This window comes from Micropterus salmoides, unplaced genomic scaffold (genome assembly GCF_014851395.1).
Source record: "Micropterus salmoides isolate LMB-PRFRI ecotype aquatic unplaced genomic scaffold, ASM1485139v1 Ms_hic_scaffold_23, whole genome shotgun sequence".
NCBI classification, from domain to species: domain Eukaryota; kingdom Metazoa; phylum Chordata; class Actinopteri; order Centrarchiformes; family Centrarchidae; genus Micropterus; species Micropterus salmoides.
In genome coordinates this window covers 6,165,425-6,190,541 of record NW_024041484.1, presented here as the reverse complement: position 1 = coordinate 6,190,541, position 25,117 = coordinate 6,165,425, and the positions used below count along the sequence as shown (strand labels likewise).

At 40.1% G+C, this 25,117-nt stretch overlaps 1 pseudogene; it reads left to right on the top strand.

Annotated features, from left to right (window-relative positions):
* The window catches only part of LOC119918129, a 57,678-nt pseudogene extending 48,923 nt beyond the window's left edge, over positions 1-8,755 (top strand).
* Positions 8,756-25,117: the final 16,362 nt, after the last annotated feature.

The following is a 25,117-nucleotide window of genomic DNA, read 5'->3' as shown; positions in this document are numbered from 1 at the left end:
TTTAGATGAGATTATATTTCTCTTACATCATCTGCATTTGCAGTCTTGGCAGGAATTCATCTGAATAACTGTGGAAAACTGTACTTAGCAGGACACTGGTGAAAACAGATATTTGTGCAACTTGTTGTAAGGGTGACTGCAGACAGTGGTGTCAGATTACAAAATACTTCATTGTCCAAATGTAATTAAATAGTGTACATCATAGCATCACCTGGAAATGAATCATCATGTTGAACTGCAAGGCTGCTGTCTTTGGATGTGGCCTTGGTTGTTAGTTGATCCATCATTGTCCTGGATAACTGCGTTTAGTTTAGTTCTAATGATTTAAAACCAGATATTTCTCATTTGAGTTCAAGTTTTCACAACTTATACTTTTTAAAATAACAAGATATCCCCTTTGTTTTTTTTTAATCCAGTACCAGATGAAGTGGTCACAGTGCCATGCTGCAGCCAGAGATGAAGACTGAACACTGATCATGAAGGTCAGAGCTTGCATAGGAGAAGCTGTCAGCATGCGCCTTCCAAAGTACTGCACCATCTTCCTCTTGCTGGCTGTGTTTGTCATTATCTTTATGCTACGTAAGATGGACTTCCTGGAGGTGAGAACTTGGTTTTAGTGGGACCGTTTGAAGGATGGATAACAGCAATGTTCCTCATTGAAATCGTAGTTCACCATATTTTACCACACAATCCTGCACTGTGCTTTGCTGACAGCAGTGCAAGGACACGGCTGGCTTTTCACCTCATGACAATACCAAAACCGTCAATGTGTTCCAACCAGAGCCTGAAGTGGAAAAAACTTGGGGGCGAGTACCTGGGGCAGTGTGCCCCATTCACGTGTTGGCGTGTAATTCAACTGTTTCACAAATAAAACCATTTTACACCACTGTGGTTAAGATTTGATATTAGGGCTAATGTTAGTTTTATTATCATTATCATTGCAGATAATAGTATACTATGTGGCTGACCACTAGCATGATATTAATTTCAGTTGGACAGCAGTTTTATTTTAGTGGGTTGTGTTCATGCAAGACAAATGCTCTACATAGTGATTTGTCTCTAATGTGTTTATGCTGAGTGGCCTACTAACTTGTCAATAATCATAACTTTCATGCAGAACAAGGAGTTCAACATTTAACTAAAATTGACCAGCAACTTCATGCACACGCTTCACAACAGAAAAGCACCTGACCTTCTCCCTACTCTGCCCTGCTGGTACTCTTTTCTGTCCTCTCCACATCAGGATCTCTGGGTGGTACCGGTCCACTTCAAGCACTGGTTCCAACCTACTGGTTCCCATCTGTCCTATTGAAGACACTAATCTTTACAAATGGTTCACAAATATAGTTACAGCTGGGCACTGTAGTGGTAAGCAAACATTACTCAAGCAAAAGTAAATAGAGTATTTGAACCCCAGACTCCAGGAACCACTTGGAAACGGACTGACCCGATACAGGGGGCGTAATCGATTTTCACTGTTCTAAAACAAAAACAAAAACAAAAAAAGCGGTCCTTTGTGTCAACAGAGAGGGCCGCCATCTTGGTGAGGTCAGCTTCGTCGGTGGGTGCTTCTCAAGTCTCTCATTTTTTCGTTTCCTATGAGCGAGGATACACCAGTGCATCCTTCACGGAAGTCTGTTACTGACCGACACGCCCCCTTACTGGTTAGCCTTTGTAATGATTGGACGCTGCAGCTGATTGGACTGATCTGATACATCAGGATAGATAACATTAAACTCAAGTGCATTACTGGAAAATGTTAGGCTATATTTGATTTGTTTTATGATTCACTGTATAGTTTAAATCTGAGAGTTTTCTTTCTTTTATTTCTCCCATCAACTTTTATTATGGAGACAATTAAAGTCAAAGGGAGTCGCAGAGCCTGTCTGCAAGAAACATGTTTTACATAATTTATCGTCATTTCTATTCAGTCACATGTGAGGCTGCTCATTCCTGTGTTTAGCCCAAATAGACGCGATAAAACAGTACACTGAGGAGTAGTACAAGTCACTAAACTGCACCAAAGTATCTAATGAAGCAAGCAAAGCATCTGATGAAAGCAGCCGGCGGCTCCGCGAGTAAAATCAGCTGATGAAAGTATGAATGAAAGCTGCTGCACTGAGCGTCAGATTGATATAATGGAACACAGTGATCGATTGGTGAAGAGTGATGTGATTTGCAAATAGAATGTATCCAGTAGTGTTAAAGGATATCAGAACAGGAAATAAACGGAAAGCCTAAAACTGAGTCAAGTTACATCATTTCAGATTTCAGTTTCCCGACACCAAGATCATAATCTGGGTTATTCAATAACGAATTTACAATCAGAATCAGATGAAGATAATATCAGCATTGTACCAGTAGAAATGATCCTGTGCCTCTGAGCAGGACATACAGAAGGCTAAATAATTTTTTATGTGCAAGTTTGTTAAACAGGTAACATAATCATGCTGCTCTGCACTGATAACTGAGACTTTACTAGTACCAACACAGTGCACATGTATGTAGACAATAAACCCCATCAAAAGTCTCTCAAGCTGTTAGAGCCGACTGACAGCTGATCAGGTGCCGCCATCATCAGAAACTGACGTTGCTTTAAATGACGCTTCGGAGGAAAGGGCTCATGTCTCTAAAAACATTTCCTTGTTCCTTCTCTCCTGGCTTGGTTTCCTTACATCTCTCCATGCATCCCAGGTGGGCGGGACTAAGACGCAAGGAAAAGACGCAAGTGAGGGAAACGTGGATGCCATTAAGAGACTTGAGAAGCACCCTGTAAATTTCGTTTCTGTCGTCAGATTGAAGTAGAGAAGAAGAGTTTGCTTTGGCGGAGGCCTCTGCTTGCGACCCGTAGGAGCTACACAGACATGTAGGATACCATCGATTTATCTATTCAATACGAAGAGTAAGAGAATGTTACAGTTGTATTCCACGTGTATTAGAAGATATTCAGGTGCATGATAATCTACCTTATGATGGTTCTGATGGTTTATTGCATTAAAACATTTTTTTCTTTTACAGTTTTTCTCATTCGCTTTGGTGCATTTCTCAAATCATCCTTAACATTTGCAAAACAGTAAGTGCATTTCTCGAAACAGGTAGTACAAATGGCACAACACAGTGGTTTACCTACAAAAGCCCATAACTTGCTCAAAATCCTTAGTCTATCTCTCAAAAGCAAATCTTTATGTCATTGAACTTGTCAGTGCCATCAGAACGACAAGTCCTTGTGTCTTGTTTATGAACAAGCAAGTCAGAATGTTTAGCCATCTTGTCAATATAACAGTGTACTCTGTAAGTATTTTCTGGTGTACATTTTGGCTAAGATTTTCATGACAATGAAAATGGCTGCACTTTTTTTGTATGGCAGATATCACTTTCACCAGTACAAAGTTATACATTGCAGGAGAGAGGACAGGAATCACAGCTATGCTTTTACTGTTCGTACTGTAATTTGTTGACAGAGCATGTCATTGTAAGAAGAAAAGAAAGGACTGTTGCCTGTTGTATCACAGATTCTCTTCCACATCGCAACAGATATCTTCATCAATTCAGGACACATTTACTAAAAAATTCTAATAGACATGTATAGAATGTCTATCTATACATTCATATATATATATGGAAGCCCTAATCAAATATTTTTTTACTCATCATTTTCTCGTGATTTCGAGGTAACAATAATGGTAATTATAGTGTGATTTGTTGTATCGTTGGTTAGCTCACTTGGTAGAGCATAGGACTTATAGGTTTAAGGTTGTGTGCTCAATTCTCACTGAAGACTAAATTTTTCTTTTTTATATTTTTCATAATCCTATTCAACAAAGTTCTTATGAAAAGACTGTTTCACATGTTCACATTACTGTAAAGCACGTGCTGGACTATGTGCGCTCCACCAACCTATGGACTTTTCATTTCCCCATCATTCCCAGGCAGAGGAAATTCCTTCTCATTCAGGGGAATCCATGTAACGTTACACATTTCCTGATGACTTTCGGAACCTTTGAAATAGCCGTAGGGAAATGTGTGATTGGATTCCCCTCAGTCTCTTCATAACAAATTTGCTGAAGAGGATTATACACACAAAAGAAGAAAAAGTCAACAAGAACAGGAATCATATTATATATATATATTTATATATATTACTGCTCACTGTGTATTGTTACTGTTTACTGGTATTGAGTATTGGTATGAGTGTTGCTATTGTGATGTTGTTGTGGTTTATTATTACTTTGTTTATGGTCCTTAAGAAACAACATTTTCTTTAGCTACAGTTTATACTACTATACGGCAAAGGATATGAATAAAGTATTTTAACTTTGATTTTTGAAAACGTGTTCAACCATTTTGCATGTAGTGACAAATGCAATGAGCTTATGCCTAGATGTTTTGGGGGATAAGATTGTTCAACAGAGACTGGTATAATTCATTGTGATCAGCAGGACATAAGCAATTGATAATGTAGGAAACAGCAGGCAATTGTACAGAATCATTTGCATCGGTGTGTCAAGTCATTTGCAATTTGTTCAAAACAATGAGAAAGTGCTTTTATGATGTGCACAAGTGACGAGATGTTGTGGAGGTTGAACAATTAGTTTTGAGAATTTCAATTCTGATCTGAGAGATGCACCAAAGTGACTGTGAAAAACTGTAACAGGCGAGGATGAAAATATCATATTTTTTCTGTATTTCATCTCCATGTAGTCTTTAATGGTAAAACAAATATGTTAATGTACAATGGATTTATATTCCTTAGCTTCTGACCTTTCAAAGGAGACCAGAGTTATGCATCTAGGCCTAATGGTTGAGGAGATATTACTGATTTATTTTGGGTATGTTATTTTAGGTGTTTTTCCTGGAAATAGGTGCCAGGGTCCATTAGGTTTTAATGAGGCACTCCAAAAAGGAAACTTTCTCTACTATGTAGGCTAATGTTGTTCTCATGTATATAAGTTAGCACACATTTTCCTTTATCCTAAAATTAATCAGTGATCATACAAAATTAAAGTAAAGTAATGGATTATGGTGAAATTTAGACATTAATGTCCATGACTGGGACGTCCTGTAGCTGTGACCAGTCAGTTTACTTGTCTGTTCAGGCCTCTATTTATTCAAATATGATGAAATGCAAAAGCCTGTTCATAAAGTATTGACACATACTTTGAATAGAATGTAATAAGGCAGTTAAACACTACTGTTCTGCCTGGTGTTAAAGTCCAACTGATATTAATAGCTTTTTTAGTGTGTGTGTGTATGCGTGTGTGTGTGTGTGTGTGTCTGCCTTGTGTTTATTTGCATCTTTCAGCTATGAAAATCTTCCTCTGTCATCAGTACCTGGCAAACCACTAGGCATGAAACAGCCACTGTGCCACTGAAAATATCCCAATATTCAAATCCAACCTGCAGCCCTTTGCTGCTTTCCCTTTTTCCTCACTCTATCCACTGTCCTGTCAAAACAAAGTCAAAAAAGTGCTCCAAAAATACCTTTAAAAAACTCTTTCTGAATCTGAATTTTTACCTTGTGCAAAGCTGTTTCAGTATCTTGAGACATTTTATCCCTTGGGTCCATTTTTAGAACATAGTTTGCACAGTTGGCTTATTTGTTTAATTTGGTTTTAGTATTTTGATGCACCTTTGTTACCATCTCTCTCTCTCTCTCTCTCTCTCTCTCTCTCTCTCTCGACCCCCGCCAGTTTCAGCATAAAGTGAAATCCTACCCAAGAATTTCCCCTGACCGTGACATTCAACATGGCTTCTGCACCTTCCAGCCACCGTCCTCTAAGGACGTTCTGGAGGAACGCCTCCTACTAGACTCCATTACTTGGCCTGAAACTCCAGTTCTGCCAGATCCTCTTTCCCTGGAGCAGACCAGTGATCCTGCCCACAGCAGCTTCACCATTCTCCCACCAGGGAGGGGAGGAGGAGAGTGGCACGTAGGGGATCAGCTGGAGGTCATGATTAAAATGTATGACTTCCTGGGCGTCTCAAGAAGTCTGGGGGAGACGTCTTACTCGCCCGGCTGCACAACCTGAAGCTTGGTGCAGGTGTGGCTGGACAAGTGGTGGATCATCTCAATGGCTCCTACTCTGCTGTGTTCTCTTTACTCTGGGAAGGAAGCGCACAGGTTGAGGTGAGGCTGCTAATATTAGCATACTTCCTCATAGTAGCCCCCAGGAGGCTCCTGAACAATCGAGAAATACTGCACAGTAGATGTGCTGGTCATGACTGGGACATTTTTAACGTGACCTGTAACCCCATAAAATACTGTATGATGTAGGTAAGGTTGTTAGCCACTGTAAACAGGCAGAGTTAATTAAAACAATAAAGAACTCTTCTCTAAACACTCTTACCCCATGCACACCACTTCAACATGTGGAGAAATCCAAAGCTTGAAAGACTTACCCTGCGTAGTTACGGTTGCTGAACTGTGATTGGATAATCTCTGTTTGAGAGGTTTAGTCAAGTGAATGGTCAGTTCTCCAGAGAGTCTGAAGCTCAAACTGGTTTACACCTGAGACAAAGTGTGCAGCTTTAAGTAGTATTCATTTGATTTGTCATTAATGACTGAACATGACTGGACTTAGTGAAAATTCTGGTTCTCTGTCCCATCAGGTGACGCTGGTTCACCCAAGTGAGGCCGTCACAGTGCTGCGCAGGCTGACCAGTGAACAGCCAGACAGGGTTTATTTCCAGAGCCTCTTCCGTTCAGGCTCTCTTGCTGAAACTACAACCTGTAACGTCTATCTACGTCCAACCCAGCAGCCGCTGTGCAATTACACTGACCTCCGTACAGGCGAGCCTTGGTTCTGCTACAAGCCAAAGAAGCTGAGCTGTGATGCCAGGATCAACCACTCCAAGGGAGGATTCAAACAAAACCTCAAAGCCAAGGAAGAGAAGCTCTTTCAAAGGTGAGGAAGAAGAGAAACATGACTTTGTGTGTGAATTCTAATAAATATGTATCTCCTTGGTGGGAAACTTCACACGTTTGTAACTACAGGCAGCAAAGACTGAATCTAAATGGATAGTATTTGTTGTGTTTAAAATGTTTTATTGTAAATGTATACATTTATTTTGGACAAGTTCTTTTCTGAAACTTAAAGATGCACACTTTTTTCTCGGGGGCAGTGCACAAGCTATAAAAATCACACTGACTTCACGTGATAACGTTGATATAGTTAAAGTGTTAGCAAACAGTGGCCTATTTACACATCCAGAAGACATGCAGCAACATTAGCAACATCTGGGAAAAGTAAATCCCATGCAAAGTCAAGTTATTATCATTATTTAGTTATCAGCGACACCTTGCACATTTCAAATAGTCATTGGACCCATTGTTTACATGAAAATATTTTATTTTTCATTTCCTCCTTTCTTGTATTTATCTTATAGTGTGTGTAAGAAATATTTTATCATATGTGCTCTTCTCCAGTGGTGTCAACATGAAGGTTTCTCTTCAGGCTTCAGGACCTGCCAGCATCACAGTGTTGCCAAAAAAGAAAGGTAATAATAATAATTCAAAACAGATTGTGTTACAGATAATGAAAGTATAACTGATAGAAATAAGCATTTGTAAACAACTTACCAGAGAGATGTATCCAGACCAATTTGAGAAGAGGGCTGGGAGTAAGAAGTACATCTACAAACATAAAAGTTCATGAACATAGCACAGGCTATGATAAAATGATAATAATAATATAATTAATAATTTAAAAGGACCACGGCCCTTTTATATTATTTTATCTACTTCATGAGTAAGGATAGTTCACTATACCTTACTACTTATTGTTGTTATCCCCTGTTGTTATTTTTTGAAAATAAGAAAAAGTTAAAATAACCCCAACATTAAACTTAACTTCCTCTCAGGTCAACCAGAGGTGAAGAGCAGCAGTGTGAAGTCTGAACCCCCTGGCTATTACTACCAGGGTGCATGGCAAGCACTGGGTGGCACTGCAGTTCGAGAATTCAACACCTTGTCTGCCATCAGTCAGTGTCTGAAAGGCAAGAAGGTCCACCTGTATGGAGACTCCACCATCAGACAGTGGTTTGAGCACCTCAACGCAGCACTGCCAGGTAACTGATCCACAGGGATTTCTTGTCAGAAGTTTGATTTTGTTCACACTGCAGCTTCATCTGTTCCCTCTGTGATACTTTTAGATCTTAAGGAGTTTAACCTGCACAGTCCAAAGCAAGTTGGACCTTTCATGGCCTTGGACTATGCAAACAACATCTTGGTGACGTATCGCTGCCACGGTCCTCCTATCCGTTTTGGCAACGTCCCAGCCACTGAGCTGCGTTACATTGCCAATGAACTAGATGGGTTAACTGGAGGCAGCAACACTGTTGTAGTTATTGGCATCTGGTCTCACTTCAGCACTTTCCCCATGGAGCTCTACATACAGCGGCTGCAGAGCATCCGCAGGGCGGTGGTGCGGCTGTTGGTCAGGGCTCCAGACACACTGGTCGTCATCCGGACCGCGAACCTCAAAGCTTTGACACTTTATGAGACGCTGACCAACAGCGACTGGTACTCACTGCAGCGTGACAAGGTGCTCAGAGCCGTGTTCAAAGGACTGAATGTTCGTCTGGTGGACGCCTGGGAGATGAGTCTGGCCCACCACCTACCGCACAGCCTCCACCCACAACCTCCCATTATTAAGAATATGATTGACGTTCTCTTGTCCTACATATGTCCTCAAAAGGGCGGTTAGATGTGTGTTTGTTTGGTGAGAGGAATTGGGCAGCACTTTTCCATCAGCATTCCATGCACAGAATAGCTAACTAGAGCTAATAGATATTAGAGCTGTATTGATTTTCTTTCAAACGTTCTCTAGGTAAGAGGGAATAACCATATCTCCCAAAATGTCTAATTATTCCCTCAATATAATTGAATAAATACAGATCAAAAGTAAACACAATAATAAAAAGCGACAAATTAGAAATGCAATTAAACACAATTTAAAAACGCCTTCAGGGTTTTTTTAGGCTTTATTTCTTTGGTGCTGTATATACACACACATAAGTGGCCATTCAATCAAATATTGTCTTACTTATTTTATATTTAACTTTTTTATTATCCTCTTCAACATAGTTGAATTGATGGCTGCTTAGGGCTTCCGTATTTAACAATGATCTGCCAGGTAATATTAATGTTGCCTGTCAGTGGCAAAAACAAGCAATTTTAGTGGACGTACTTTGACGGGCGCATTTGTCCCCAGAAGCCATTGCAGCCTGTTTTGCGGCTGCCGGCTGGTGAGCTCTGTTTTGTTTCTGTCCAGTTTGAATGAAGTGTGTTTTATGATGAGCTGCGAGGTAAAATCACTGTTTTTCTCAGTGGAGTCTGGTGGGTTGCAGCTGTATTGCATTTGTTTTAGTCTGAGCTGCTGGTGCTCTAGTGTGACATTAAGAGGAAGTGAATGTCACTTTCAGTCCATATAAACTGCTGTTAAAACCACTGATACTGTATGAAATGTTAATGTGGTTCTGCTTGGTTGTGGGTTGATGGAAAGTGGGATATTAGTTTGAAGATGAACTCACTGGGAAATGTAGCCTACCCTCTGTTCACATGGTGTGATTCTTCAATAGTAATAAAAGATTTGACAGAACAGGGTTCTGCAAACAAAACCATTTAATATGAATATGAATATGTATTTTTAACTCAGGTGTATCATAATAAAATAAATGCAGTCTGTGCCTTTACAAACTATGTATGTAGACTTTCTTTCATTAAATAAATTGCCTTGTTCAAACTTCAGCTGTTTGGTTGATTTATGTAACAACCAGTGTGTAAGAATCCAAGAATGTCAGCATTGATAATCCTTATTCTGAATGTTTTTGATGTCTATTTATTGAATGGAGTACCTCAGTGATGACCTCATAGACCACTGGCACAGACCAAATGTCCACATAATTGGCTGCTCAATGTCCATTTTACGTGTCTTTTGTAATTTTGTCATTTATAAAGAGTAATCCATTTCTAAAGGCACAAACACCTTGGAAGTGTGAAATAAACCATACAATCAGTGTCTAAAAATAACAACAACAACAAAAAATGCATTGTTTATAAAGTGTCCCTTATGGTATACAGTATGTGCTCAAATCTAATACAGTCTCATTGAGCTACAAGTAAAGCCAGCATAAAGTGAAATGTGGGTTGGTGTATGAGTTTTCCAGGTTTGCCAGCAGAGGCCTGACTGATGTGGTCACCAGCAAGATGCTGTACCACCACCCACCACAATGTGAAAAGGAACGTTATTCCCTTTGAGCGATGTCACCAGAGATGCATGGGGAGCCGCCGTCATTGTCACAGTCGGCTGAATCCGTAGCCATTCTGGTCAACGCCTGGATACTTTTGCAGATGCCCCGGATGGCATCGCCTTTGAACAAAGTTGTAAACCAATTAAGGGAGTCTGGAGTTTAGAACTGGGAACTTGCTGAACAGTGGCCACTGTGAGCACAGGTGGCAGTACAAGATGATTGCACATTAAATCTGCCTTCATTTTTAAAGATCCTCTTATTTTACTTTTGTCATTAAAATTTTTAAATCTGTGACCTGCTATAATGTAGCATATATATATATATATAGTCAACGTTTTGTGTTTATATATAGAAAATTATATTTTATCTTTCAAAACACCGTCTAACTTTAAAGCTGTCATATGTAGAATTGTGTCATGTGTAGATCAATTAATCTAGACAAATAAGATGATTCATGAAAAGAATGTCAGGCTCTACAATTATACAGTATATCAAGCCTGGATTTGAAGCTGCTGGAATGCTTAGCCTACCCCACGAAACATGAAGAGGTTGCAGTTATTTCAGAGCTACACGTAAAGCTATTTGAGCTTCTGCTGACAGCACATGGTGGATGAAAGGTAAAAAAGCTGTATCAGTGTGACTGAAGGAGCAAATATTTTTAAAAGGAAGCAAAAAAAAATCAAGTTTCTGGAACCAGGAAAAGAGATCACATTTCTCCTGTCTTAGCTTCTCTGCATTGGCATCCAGTAAAATCCAGAATAGAATTTAAAATCATTCTTCTTACCTACAAAGCTCTTAATGGTCAGGCACCATCTTATCTTAAAGAGCTCATAGTACCTTACTACCCCACCAGAGCACTGCGCTCCCAGAATGCAGAGCGTTCAGCTATCAAGCTCCTCTCCTGTGGAACCAGGTTCCAGTTTGGGTTCAGGAGGCAGACACCATCTCCACATTTAAGAGTAGGCTTAAGACTTTCCTCTTTGATAAAGCTTATAGTTAGGGCTGGCTCAGGTGAGTCCTGAACCATCCCTTAGTTATGCTGCTATAGGCCTAGACTGCTGGGGGATTTCCCATGATGCACTGAGCTCCTCTCTCCTCTACTTTCTCTCCCTCTGTATGCAACCTCATCCCATTATTGCATGTTACTAACACAACTTCTCCCCTTTCTGGTAGTCTTGTGCTTTCTCGTCCCTCTCCTCTCTCCTCCTATCACTTCCTGCAGGTGTTTCTGGCTCTGGAGCTGTGGAGTCTGGATCTGTGGCTGCGGGTCACCTGCTGCCCCCGTGTTCCTGCTCGACACCCTCTGCTGCAACGACTATTGTTACTAGTCCTACTGTTGTTATTATAATCATTAACATTACGACTGTTACCATTAACACTACTGTAAATATCTGTACCATTTTTCATTTAGTCTATAGCAACATCACCTTTACTGTCTGTACCTCTGTGTGTGTATATTATGTAGGCTGCCTCCCTCCCCTCTCTCCTTCCACCCCTCTCTTTTTCTCTCTGTTCCTCTCTTGCCCTCTCTCGCCCTCTCTCTCTCTCTCTCTCTTTCTCCCTCCCTCCCTCTCTCTCTCACCCCAACCGGTCGAGGCAGATGTCCGCCCACTCTGAGCCATGGTTCTGCTCGAGGTTTCTGCCTCTTAAAAGGAAGTTTTTCCTTGCCTCTGTTGCCTAGTGCTTGGTGGGAACTGTTGGGCTTCTATAAATAGCATCACAGAGTACGGTCTAGACCTGTTCTTTTATGAAAAGCGCTGTGAGATAACTGTTGTTGTGATTTGGAAGAAAGAAGGTAAATCATCTGCCTCATTTGTGTTATACAAACATTTTTGTGGAGATCATTAGACATAACACAACAAAATGGATGACAATGTTTGTTAGGAACAAGTATAGGAGCACCATTGGTTCCCTAAACATCTAAAATAAGTTTTTCATTTAGCTTCATGGCTCCAGTGTGCATAACACAATACAAGAGCAGATTAACACTGTGCTGCACCAATCACAACAACATAGAAACCACTTGGTTTGCAACTCAGTATTGTAACACAAGAGTGTTGCTGATGACATGCAGATTGAACTTTTTATCAAAACAGGTTTGCTAACCTCTAGTGGCATCTAGGTTACACCTGCAGGACACAGCAGCTAAATTCAGACTTAACCACAGGAAGGGGAGAGCGGGGTATGTTGTCACAATTTTCAGACACTGTCTAACATTTACTGGGCACCGTGCATCACAATGATAGAAAAGTTATACCAAATGAAAGAAGGAAGTCTTGGGCACACATTTTGTATTCATCACATCTTCATATCTCATCTCATTACAGAGTTGAATAGAGAGTGTGCACGTTGTTGAGTGTGACATTTTTCCCCATCGGCAGATAAGTTGTCACTCTGAATTTTCAAACAGTAAAAACACAACTACTTAATATTAAATTTAAATTAATAAATTTGTCTACTATCCTTGTTGCCTAACTAAATTATTAACTTTATGATGTAGCGCATGCATGTGCTTGTCTACACATTGCATGCCTACAGTGTGAGACCATATTTTCCCACATGAACATACACACTACTTCATACAGTGTCATAAATTCAGTGTACTCCAGAAATGTGCCTGCTGCTGTAAACTACATTGTATAATCTACAGTATCATTTAATACTGCTGTCAGAGGTAATTACACAATTTCACGCTGTTTCTTGAGCATGTTCTATGTGTCTATTTTTACTGTGACAAGTTGTCACGTGAGACCAAAGTCATTGAGACAACTTACCCCAAACTGACATTTGTGGTAATGTTGGCTAAATCTCAAGATTAGCTTAACGCAGCACTTCAGCTGAAGTATCAAAAGACACGTTATAGTCTCCTCTAAATTGTGCAAAATTATGCATAAAATATTCACCTTGTATTAGAGTGACCTTGACCACATGTGAACAGGAATGTTGACCATAGAACAAGAAGTCACACAAAGTGGCTGTATGATTTTTGAGATAGAGCCTCAAGTGCAGGGGTATTCAATTAAAATTCAAAGAGGTCCAGTCAGAGAATATTTCCTGAAGCAAAGATGTGGAACATCATAACGACTAATTTGGGTTATTATTCAGTACCATAATGTATAGTTGTATCAACATATGTTTTTAGTCAACAACTGACTGTCAAATCAAATATTTCAAAAATATTTAGGCTATTGTCAATTTTCACATCAATCTGGAGGGATGATAATAACTCTATAATTCTAAATTTAACTAAAGGCTGCATTATTTATCTTAAAATAAAGTACCTAATTTGAGAAAAAATTAATTAAAAAGTGAAGTTTGAAGTGACAGCCCGTTCTCATCTCAGAGCGTCCAATATTGATTGGAACACATGCAATTGGTCTGTGAGTTTTACCTTTGTTGTCTGGAACAAAGTCATGTGGTCTGTTAAACCCCTTTTATGTGTCCTCAGAAAGTGCAGGGGAGAGCGGGGTAAGTTGTCACTAGTGTAAGTTGTCACATTGTTCTTAACTCAAACACTAGAGCAGAGGTCACTAATTGGCGGACCACGGTCCAGATCCGGGGCCAGTCGCCATCCTCTCCGGACCCGGACCAATAGCCGGTTTCTTAGTGAGAATTATTACCTCGTGACAGAGCATTTCTATTTTAACCTGTGCAGCTTTTCTAGCATTTACTGTACTGGTTTAGTGGCACAGGAAACTCACAGATCAGTTGTACTGTATGTGGGAGATGGAGGGTGACAACAGGAAACAGCAGAGAAAATACACCAAGTGCCGAAAGCGAAGACATCTGCAAGAGAACGTCTCGGTTTATGTATGTAACCCTTGTTCCCCGAGAAGGGCAGGTGGATTATTATTAATTAATTTAAATAAATAACGTAATTAAAACTTAACTTAATAACTTAGTTAGTAGTCAGCTTCCTGACTGACCCCAGCATTCACTTCCGTCCCCTGCCCCCCATCCAGCCCAGGGCTTGTGGCAAGAGCGTCCCCAGCACCACCAGCACCCCAGAGCCAAAAACCACCCCGCCCAGCCCTAGAGCAAAGAATGTCAGCAGCGTTTGACTGTGCTTTACCTTGGTTTGGAAAAAGATAAACCTGTTAACACGTTAATGTCAGAGTTTTTCTTGCAATCTTTGTGAATCCATAACTTCAAGTATTTCTCTCAGCAGAGCTTTTTACAAGGCAAGACACAGAAGTGTAAAAAGTAGCTACCATGTAAGGCTGACAGGAATGTGCGTATTTTGACACACACACACACACTCAAACACTGATACTGATAATGACTCTACAAAAGGATTCATCCTTGTGGAAGTTTTCATGTTTTATTGTGTTGAAACTTTGAATAAAAGTAGATTTACGCTGGGGTGCTACGTTGTTTATGATAATGTGCATTTCCTTGGTCTGATAGACAAAAAGCTTAATTTTTGTCTCATCAGATCACAGAACCTTCTTCCAGCTGACCTCAGAGTCTCCCACATAGCTTCTTGTAACTTCTAAGAGTGGCTTTCTGAAGAAGTACTTATATCATTTACTTAAAACAGTATCAACAACCAGGGGCATAGGTAGCCCCATAGATAGAAAATGTAGACGCACTGGGTCCCATCAAGCGAGTTTGCCCCACCCTGTTGCGAGCTGGGCTTACCAGTTAAAATGGTGAAACAGGAACCATTTAATATAGTAGATACTGGATTTTTACCACAGGGGTATGCAGGCCTACATTGTTGTCCAATCTTAAGTTTCTATTTGATCATGTGACAAGACGACAGGTGAAACTCAAAATCTGTTTAACAAACTAGCAGAGCACACCTGCAAACAGGCAGTCACTCCATTCAAACATAGAAGAGACGGGAGAGAAAGGAACAGGAGGAGAGGGCCGCAAAACTCCCAAATTAGATTCTTTTTACTAAAGACATTGTCAAATGTTTTGGTCAACGCAAGGCTAGTTGGATGCCATTCAAATAAGTGAATAGTCTAAAAGTGCATTTTCAAAGGATTTGTCTTTTTTGGTGTCTTTGGTGCCCATGTTTAAAAGGCTGTTATCACTTCGGGGTCAGGCTAAGCAACTGTTTGATTGAAGTCTGCGGTCACGTTTCAGGATTTTGACAGTGTCAGCGCTACCCATGCTTCTGATAACCTTCTCTTTGACTTCTGTACTTTGCGAATAGCCAACTGTATAATCCAACACGACTGGTAATTTAGGCTGCTGCAGCCAGACGCACACAGCACAGCCGCTTCAAGCACTGACTAAGTAAAAATACAAAACCTAAGTATTATCAGCTGAATGTACAATGGACACTGTGACTGATGCCTTACTTGCTTGAGATGTACTCCCCGGGATGTTCAGAGACTTCAGGAACACACGTTATTTGGATAGTCTGCCTGCCAGTCATTCATTAAATTATTGTGCAAGAAAAATGCTCTACATGGTAGTTAGTCTCTGATTTGTTAACCATTCATGCAGAACAACAAGTTAAACATTTAAAAAGTTTGGTGATTGCGCCACTTTGCGTTGTGGTGAAGACATAGGGGCTCAGATTAGGGGTGTGACGACTTTGAGGATTAAACACTTAATTTCCTGCATTCTGGAGACATTTACTGCACAAATTAATGGTGGAAATGCGTTGGAGACATTCTGATTCTTACCTGTCCCCAGCATCCTCAGTGTAAATGACACCTATATGTTTAAATGTCCCGCCCCACACAGGCTGTGGTTGGTTGGTTCACGACAAGTGAAACTGATGAGCTACTTTCTGCACAAAGCTGCTTGAAAGGCACCGAGCTTCTGTTTTCCCTCATCTCTCTCCGAAGTCACGATATCAGTGCCTCTTTTGCTTAGATGAACTGTTGTCCTTTCAATGTAAATAGTATTCTTTTGAATGAGACACAGACTTATGATTTAAATTTTATTTTTGTGGTGTTTTATTACTATTTGTTGATTTTGTTATATTTTGGGAACTGTTTTTAACCCCTTGGTACTGTAGCACTTTGAGATTTCATTGAAATGTAAATTGCATTATAAATAAAATTTATTATTATTATAGAGTCAAGTAAAGTTCAGATTAACTCAAGTTTAGTGATAATTTCAAGCAAATAAACAAATAGGTCCTGGTCCTGGCAGCAGACCCCTCAAACTCTTTATCTTATCTAAGATCCACCTGCACATCTACACAAATTTATATTAATAAATAAATCTGGTCTTCTTCCCATATCAGAACCTTCTTACCTGTGCCTCCTACGTTTATAAATCTTTTTACTGTTATTGTACCTGGGCCAAGCTGCAATCAACATTATGTGAGAATCCAACAAGGCCCCATCGTCTCTCTCATTTGGAAGACTAATTCATGACATAACATACCCTCTGGCAAATTAGCAACACTGCTTGACGGGCCAGGTGTGTGTGTCTTTGTAGAATGTGAGGTGTGTGTGTGTGTTCCTGTGAAGTCTGAAGTAAAGTGTCGAACTGCCTGTACTGTGTACCGGTGCCCTTCAAGCACTGACTAAGTAAAAATACATAACGTATTATCGTATTATTATTAACGTATTATAATAATACATAAGTATTTCAGCTAAATGTACAAAACTAAAACTAAAAACTAAAAGTAATCATGGACACTGTGACTGATGCCTTACTCCACGGGATGTTTAGGGACTTAGAAATGTCATAGTATCCATTGTCCTGTGATTTTAATCACCTTCCTATATGGGCGTTTTTCTGGTGGGGACAGGCTGGTTTAACATAATGGTTACTGGGATTTTTAGGGGGATTACCGTCAGGCGGAACCCAAAAGCAGACAGAAACAAACAGGTCAGGTTTAAGGTGGCTTATTAAACAAGCAGGTTAGAATGTGATAACACGGAGCAGGCTGGTGAGTGGGGCTGGGGTTTTGGATGGTGGTCCAGGGTTTTTTGAGTCATGGTGAGCTGACAGGTTTGGCTGGCAGGTGAGTGAGGCAGAAGCCGGGGAGAGACGATCTAGAGAGATGTGTGAAGGTTGGGAGAGACGGAGGTCCAGTTGGGGTTCTAGAGACAGAGGACAGCACATGTTGGTTAAGGCTGGCAAGCAATCGAGGCAGGCAGAAAAGCTAACAGAACTACTGGTCTCTACAAACAAGTTGGCTGGTACGTTGTGGTTGACAAACGAGTATGACTTAACAATCCGGAGGGACTGGATTTGAAGCCAGGGTCCTTGAAGGGAAACTGTTACAGTCAGGAATCAGGTCTAATTCGTGACATAACTTACCCCCTGGCCAATTAGCAACACTGCTTGACGGGCCAGGTGTGTGTGTCTTTGTAGAATGTGAGGTGTGTGTGTGTGTTCCTGTGAAGTCTGAAGTAAAGTGTCGAACTGCCTGTACTGTGTACCGGTGCCCTTCAAGCACTGACTAAGTAAAAATACATAACGTGTTATCGTATTATTATTAACGTATTATAATAATACATAAGTATTATCAGCTAAATGTACAAAACTAAAACTAAAAACTAAAAGTAATCATGGACACTGTGACTGATGCCTTACTCCACGGGATGTTTAGGGACTTAGAAATGTCATAGTATCCATTGTCCTGTGATTTTTAATCACCTTCCTATATGGGCGTTTTTCTGGTGGGGACAGGCTGGTTTAACATAATGGTTACTGGGATTTTTAGGGGGATTACCGTCAGGCGGAACCCAAAAGCAGACAGAAACAAACAGGTCAGGTTTAAGGTGGCTTATTAAACAAGCAGGTTAGAATGTGATAACACGGAGCAGGCTGGTGAGTGGGGCTGGGGTTTTGGATGGTGGTCCAGGGTTTTTTGAGTCATGGTGAGCTGACAGGTTTGGCTGGCAGGTGAGTGAGGCAGAAGCCGGGGAGAGATGATCTAGAGAGATGTGTGAAGGTTGGGAGAGACGGAGGTCCAGTTGGGGGTTCTAGAGACAGAGGACAGCACATGTTGGTTAAGGCTGGCAAGCAATCGAGGCAGGCAGAAAAGCTAACAGAACTACTGGTCTCTAGCAAACAAGTTGGCTGGTACGTTGTGGTAGACAAACGAGTATGACTTAACAATCCGGAGGGACTGGATTTGAAGCCAGGGTCCTTGAAGGGAAACTGTTGCAGTCAGGAATCAGGTCTAATTCGTGACATAACTTACCCCCTGGCCAATTAGCAACACTGCTTGACGGGCCAGGTGTGTGTGTCTTTGTAGAATGTGAGGTGTGTGTGTGTTCCTGTGAAGTCTGAAGTGAGTCCTGTGAGAAAAGTGCACCTCAAAGTTCAGTGTATTTCAATAAACACCTTCAACATTATTCTAATTAACATGTTAAACATTATCCTGGTATTTAGTTATCAAGATAGGCATATGGAATATTCAAACACCGTGGCTAAATGATAAATAAAATATCTTCAACATTAACAACTAGCAGCCGAAGACACTTGTTCTTTACTGATTGGTAACCTAACTGGGCATGATTAGCTTCACATAGCTTAACTGTTAATGTTACTTGGCTTAGCACAGGATGGTTTAGATTTTGTAAATATACATTGATGTGTTTTTGTTTCATAGAGGTTTTATTGTTGTGATCATTGATTCATCAACAGTGATAAATTATCTGAAAGTCCCGTGAGGTCCAGACAACTCCGCACAACACTGGTGAAGCTGTGGCTCCGTCTCTTCATCAAGTTTTCCTCCTACCACTACACACATACATGCTACGCCTACACATGCGACGACCCTGGGACGACCCAGGGTTAGGGTTACAATTTTGGATTTATTCACAAACTTTAAAAACATTTATTTGATTTTTTTTTTTCGTTTACATGGTTATTTACAACATTATACGTTGAAATGTATATTGTAATAGGTTGTATTACACTTATTGGGAGAAAACTGGTAGTTCTATGGAAAATCAGACGTTGAGCACCCCCATATCGCCATAATTGCATCATCCTTGTTTCACTGCGAAGCTTCGACTGTGAGATTGACAGTTGAATCAGGCTCCTCCTATCAAAGCATTGAATCTTCATATATATATATATATATATATATATATATATAGAGAGAGAGAGAGAGAGAGAGAGAGAGAGAGAGAGAGAGAGATAGAATTATAATATAACAAGATTACCAAACAAATGCCAAATTAATTGTGTGAATATTTCATGAGACTGAAGTAGGTAATTGGCTATCAGTTTTCTCTTTAAAGATCCAGTGTGTAATATTTTTGAGGATCTATTGACAGAATTTCAATATAATATCTACAACTGGTATACTAAATAATAGTAATAATCATCATTATCCATCCATCCATCCATCGTCAACCGCTTATCCTGCGTACAGGGTAGCAGGGGGCTGCAGCCAATCCCAGCTGACATTGGGCAAAAGTTGGGGTACACCCTGGACAGGTCGCTGGTCCATCGCAGGGCTACACATAGACAAACAACCACTCACACCGAAGGACAATTTTTAGAGACACCAATTAAGCTAGCCTGCATGTCTTTGGATGGTGGGAGGAAGCCAGAGCACCCCGAGAGAACCCACACAGACACGGGGAGAACATGCAAACTCCACACAGAAAGGCGTTATTGGCATTATTTAATATATATTGATGGCCTTAAAATAAAGTGTTACCTATTGAGGGTATTTAACCCTAAACCCCAACACACAGGTATCTCTGATATGGTTGACTGATAAAGTAATGTCCTGGGTGACTGGTTGAAGTTTAGCAATAATGATTGAAAGACAGACATGCCACACTATCTGTAAGGCACATTTCAACATCAAGGTAATTCAAAGTGCTTTACATAAAACATAAAAGCAACAGGGAAATATTTAAACAAACAGTTTAAAAGCAAAATAGGGAAATTGAAAAACTACACATTAAAAATTAATAAAAGTTACAGTGTACAATCAGGGTTAAAAGAGTTCAATGGAAAATAAACACAGGCTGAAGGGTTGAGCAAATAATTGAGTTACAGTTATTTTGAAAAGAGAATAAACAGAGAAGCACAATGTAATGGGAATTCCAAACATATTGCATGTAACCCTGGACTCAGGGAGACTCATCGGTGATGTGGCACTGAATCTGTGTAAAGGTAACAGTCAAACTATCCGTTCTCTGTGTTATCCAGACTTCAGGGACAATGTGTCTCTGTGGGATGATATGATATATGACCCTAAAGCTGGATAAATAACAGGCTCACGTCCGAAGCAGCAACTGCTTCACTTGAATGAATCACCGACTGGTTCGTGGTCCAGTCACGTGATTCACTGGAACTGCCTCGATCGTCTCGAAAGCTTTGAGTGTTTGTGCACCCCATCTAACACATTCACACCCTGTCATAGTTACACCAGCACATCCAACCTGTGCCATATTTCCCAGCACTCTCTCCTCAATAACAAAATACATGCATTCATCAATCTTTATTTGAATAAACCATTAAACCATTAAACCCAGAGAAGAAGAAGAAGAAGAAGAAGAGGGGCTTGCGTGTATGTAATTAAAAGCCTCCTGTCCACCAGCAAGCCTGTCTAATTTGCCTGCAGCTTTAGCTTCACCAGGAGAGGTCACTGTAACTGAAGTTTCGAGTAATGAACCCATTTTCGAAACAATTGGCTCAGGTGGTTCGGTGCTTCACAAAAGCTTAATTTTGGTCTCATCAGATCACAGAACCTTCTTCCAGCTGACCTCAGAGTCTCCCACGTAGCTTCTTCTAACTTCTAAGACTGTCTTTCTGAAGAAGTACTAATATCCTTTCCTTTACTTAAAGTAGTATCCGTTCACAGGAGCATCAGTAAAGACAGTGTAGACGCACTGGGGCCGGTCACGTGAGTTGGCCACACCCTGATGCGAGCTGGATTTACCAGTTAAAGTGGTAAACAGGTTCTATCATTTATAGGTTAAATTTTATTTATTTATTTTATATCTTATACACATGTCTATGTATTTTTATCTTGTTATATATACCCTCAAATATGCACATCCACCTTTGCCATGGTATCAGTCAGTCGTTTTTTTTAAAAAAAAGTCTGTAGCGAGCAAAGTATAAAAAATTTTATTCCACAGATTCCACAAACTTAATATTGTCTTATTTTCTTTGATGATCCTGTCACATAGTGTACATATGCAATGACGATTTCTAATATATAGGACTATATTGCCGTCTAATTTTAGTTTCTCTTTGATCATGTGACAAGAGGTGAAGACCTGATCAGGTGAAACGCAAAACCTGACAAGACAGGCAGAGCAGGCAGTCACATCGAAGAGACAGGAGGAAAAGGAACAGGAGGAGAGAGCCACAAAGCTCCCAACTTTGATTCTTTTTCCTTAAGACATTGTCGAAGGTTTGGCTCAAATAGGTAAGTAGCCTACAAGTACTTTTTCGTGGGATTTGGTGTTTTTGGTGTATACCCCTGTTTAAAAGGCTGTTATCATTTCAGGGTCAGGTTGCCAGGTTTCATTTTGGCAGTCAGCACCATCCATTCTTCTGCGGTTGTTGTTAAACCGTGCACAATGAGAAAACAAAACATAGAAATTTGCCAGTATAGGGTTCCTTTCTAGACATTACTGTTGTGTGTGTGTGTGTGTGTTTGTGTGTGTGTGTGTTGTCTACTTGCAACTGCCAGGTTGCAAAGCCCTGTACACACCCACTCCTAATCGGACTCAATGAGAAGCTGTTTGTTAGGTGAAGCGGGAAAAAAAGGAGGTAATTAATCACCTGGTAACGTTCAAGTCATGGACAATCGCGTTCTATCACCGTACTGGCCACAAACTACTCCACCTCTATAAAACCGCTGGGTATAATAATCACCGCCATCCAGTTGTTCCAGTCGTAAGTCCAACAAAACCCCTTACTTGCGCTGGCCAGTTTTCTTTGTTTTTCCTAGGCTGATTTGTGATGGGCTGAATTAAGTTGCTAATTTGTATGGATTGAAAAGATGATGATATTTTGTGATGGAGTGAATTTATGTTGCTACTTTAATTAAACTGGACTGAACTGTGTCTAATGTGCATTTTTACTTGATTGCAGTGTGTTATTTTGAGATTTGCTTTTCTTTTGTGGTTTGATAAAATACAAAAATACTTCTATTTCAAGCTGAACCTTTGAGCGCTGGTTTTTCTTATCACACTGTTGTATATTTCATATACATTTTATGCGTGCATCCTATGTGACATTTGCGTAATAAATCCTAAAAATCCTAAATGTCAGGAGGGAGACCTGACTGGCACCCCTGTAAAAGAAATAAAAAACTAACTCTTAAAGCCAAACTGTCAATTGTGTGTAAGGCCCCTTCATAATGGACTTCACTGAGGCCCGTCATTACTAACTTACACCGTAGCCAATTCCGTAATGTAAAAATATTCTATTACCATTTAAAGTCCTCTATTCAAAATCCTACTGACCTAAGTAAAAATACAGTTATCAGTTAAATGTACTTAAATTATCAAAACTAAACGTAATCATGGTCACTGTGACTTATGCCTTACTTTTCATTTCTTACTGAAAAATCCGGTTTTCCTACACAGCCCTGGGTCTGTAAATTGAGCACAAACAAAGCAGCTCGGAGCGAGCACCAGTTGGCATTAGCGCGCTCGAAGCAGTGGCAGAGAGAACGTAAACGAACACTGGTACATTCGAACATGCTGGACTCATTACGGGACTGCTATGTCTGTTGAAAATGGTTGAGAAACAGCCAGAGAGGGAAAGGTTTGAGGAATTGGGATTGTGAATTGTGTTATATGACCAGAGGAGGGGATGACCTGTGTTAACATCTGTTAGGTGTTTGAATGCTGGATAAATCTCTGAGATTTGAGGAATTAAATTTGTGTGGCGGGGCTTCTGAATAAGCAGTGAAGGGTGGGGAATGTTTGCTTTCTGCAGAATTGCATAGTATCCCTTTCATCACCTTCTCACACAGTTGCTTTCTTGGTTGAAATACTTATAATGGAAAAAAGGTTAAATTGGATTGTAATAAGCTGCTGCATAATCAACTTATACATCTGTTTTTCTGATGTGGACAGGCTGGTTAGACATAATGGTTGAGGGGATTTTACGGGGATTACTGTCAGGAATCTGGCTGAACCCAGCCTCAACCCAGGGTGCAGGAGCCTCATCATGGCACATACAAATGTACGAGGCTAGACACAAAAACAAATAGCTTGCACAAAAAGACAATGGCCAACTGTGGCTCAGGAAGTAGAGCGGGTTTCCCGTTAATCTTAAGGCCTGCATGTCGAAGTGTCTTTGGGCACGATACTGAACCCCGAATTGCCCCTAGTGGCTGTTCCACCGGTGTATGAATGTTTGTTTCTGTTTGAGCACTTAGGCTCAGCTAAAATGTCTTTGAACGGTGAATGCGATATAGTGTAAAAGCGCTTTGAGTGGTCGAAAAGACTAGAAAGGTGCTATACAAATACAGAGCATTTACAATGAGATATACAGAATTTGCAGAAATATTCAAATGATTATTCCCTGATGTCAGGCCTATGATGCAAAAGTCCAAAAAGCACTCCTATAGCCTACAAAAAACAATTGATTACCGTGTTCACTCTAGCTAATTCCTTAAATATAGCATATTGATTTGAGCCTATTCTACTTAACACTTAACATGCCGATGTAACAACAAAGCCCACCGTATATCGCTTCAATCATTCAACTAGTAACAGTATCTTTTTTTTACAGGAGCTATATATTTATTCTGTCAAAATATGACGTCAACTTCAGTCCATACAGCTAGCCACATCCATTCACAGAAAAACTTTGTCGTTGATTAAGAGTGTAACTTAGCCTCTCTTCCAGTCATCTTAAAAGAAACACACACACACTTCTCGTTCATAATTTACCTTTGAAGAGTAATATACTGTATACTATGGCATTTTAGTGCTATCAGCTGAATTTAATAGGAAAAACGGACAACTGTGGAAATTGGACTACAATTTGAGCTTCGTAGGAGTCTAGTATAACGGACGTTACCGGCAGGGATCAATAAATAAATAATAGTAGCCTGGACAGAGACTTCATTGCTCATTACGTGGTCAACACTTTCTCTCACACAGCAGCCCACTACTTGCCCCAGATGTGTGTGTCATACTGCAACAAATTTCAAGTTTTAAAAGCCTGAAACAAACCAACAAAGACTACTGCTCAAGGAGAGACCGCAAATCTGCCCTTTATGGTATCATTAATTATTAATCATGTCGTAATGACATTCATGCAGTGCGCAGCATAGTTTGTTTGGAAAACATGTTTGTGTTTATCTTATTAATATATTTGTCATTATATATATATAAAATAATGGTTGTTGTTAAATTAATTACTGAACACCATAGAATCATGATTAAGAGCTCAGACCGTAACTAGAACCCTGCTGAACTATCAAACTCTACAATCCGTAAAAAATGAACACACATGCAATACAACATGTATACTTGTATCGATAATTTTGTAAATATTTACTTTGAGACAATGGCCTACTGTAAAAATACTTTCACATTATTCATTGTACACACACAGATTACACAGTTAGAAAAGGAGTTGGCAACAATGACTGATTTGCATTATGCAAAACAAAAAAAAAGTCTGAATCCATGGGTCTTGGAATGTTATATCACTATCTACAACTATCAATATTTATACATCTAAACCACACAAATTAGGATATGCCAACAGTGGCTGTGGTAAGGAGTAGTATCTTTATGTGGATAACTGTTTAAATAACCATGTAAGTAAACATCTCACTGCTCCAAAACAGCTGATTCAAACTATCAACTTATTATGAATCCTGAAGCTGCTTCAATCAGCTGTGTTGAAGCAGGGGGAGATTAAATCCTGCAGGACAGGGGTTAACACTGTTTAACGTTAAGTGTGAAAAGCTACACCGAACTCTCTAAACGAT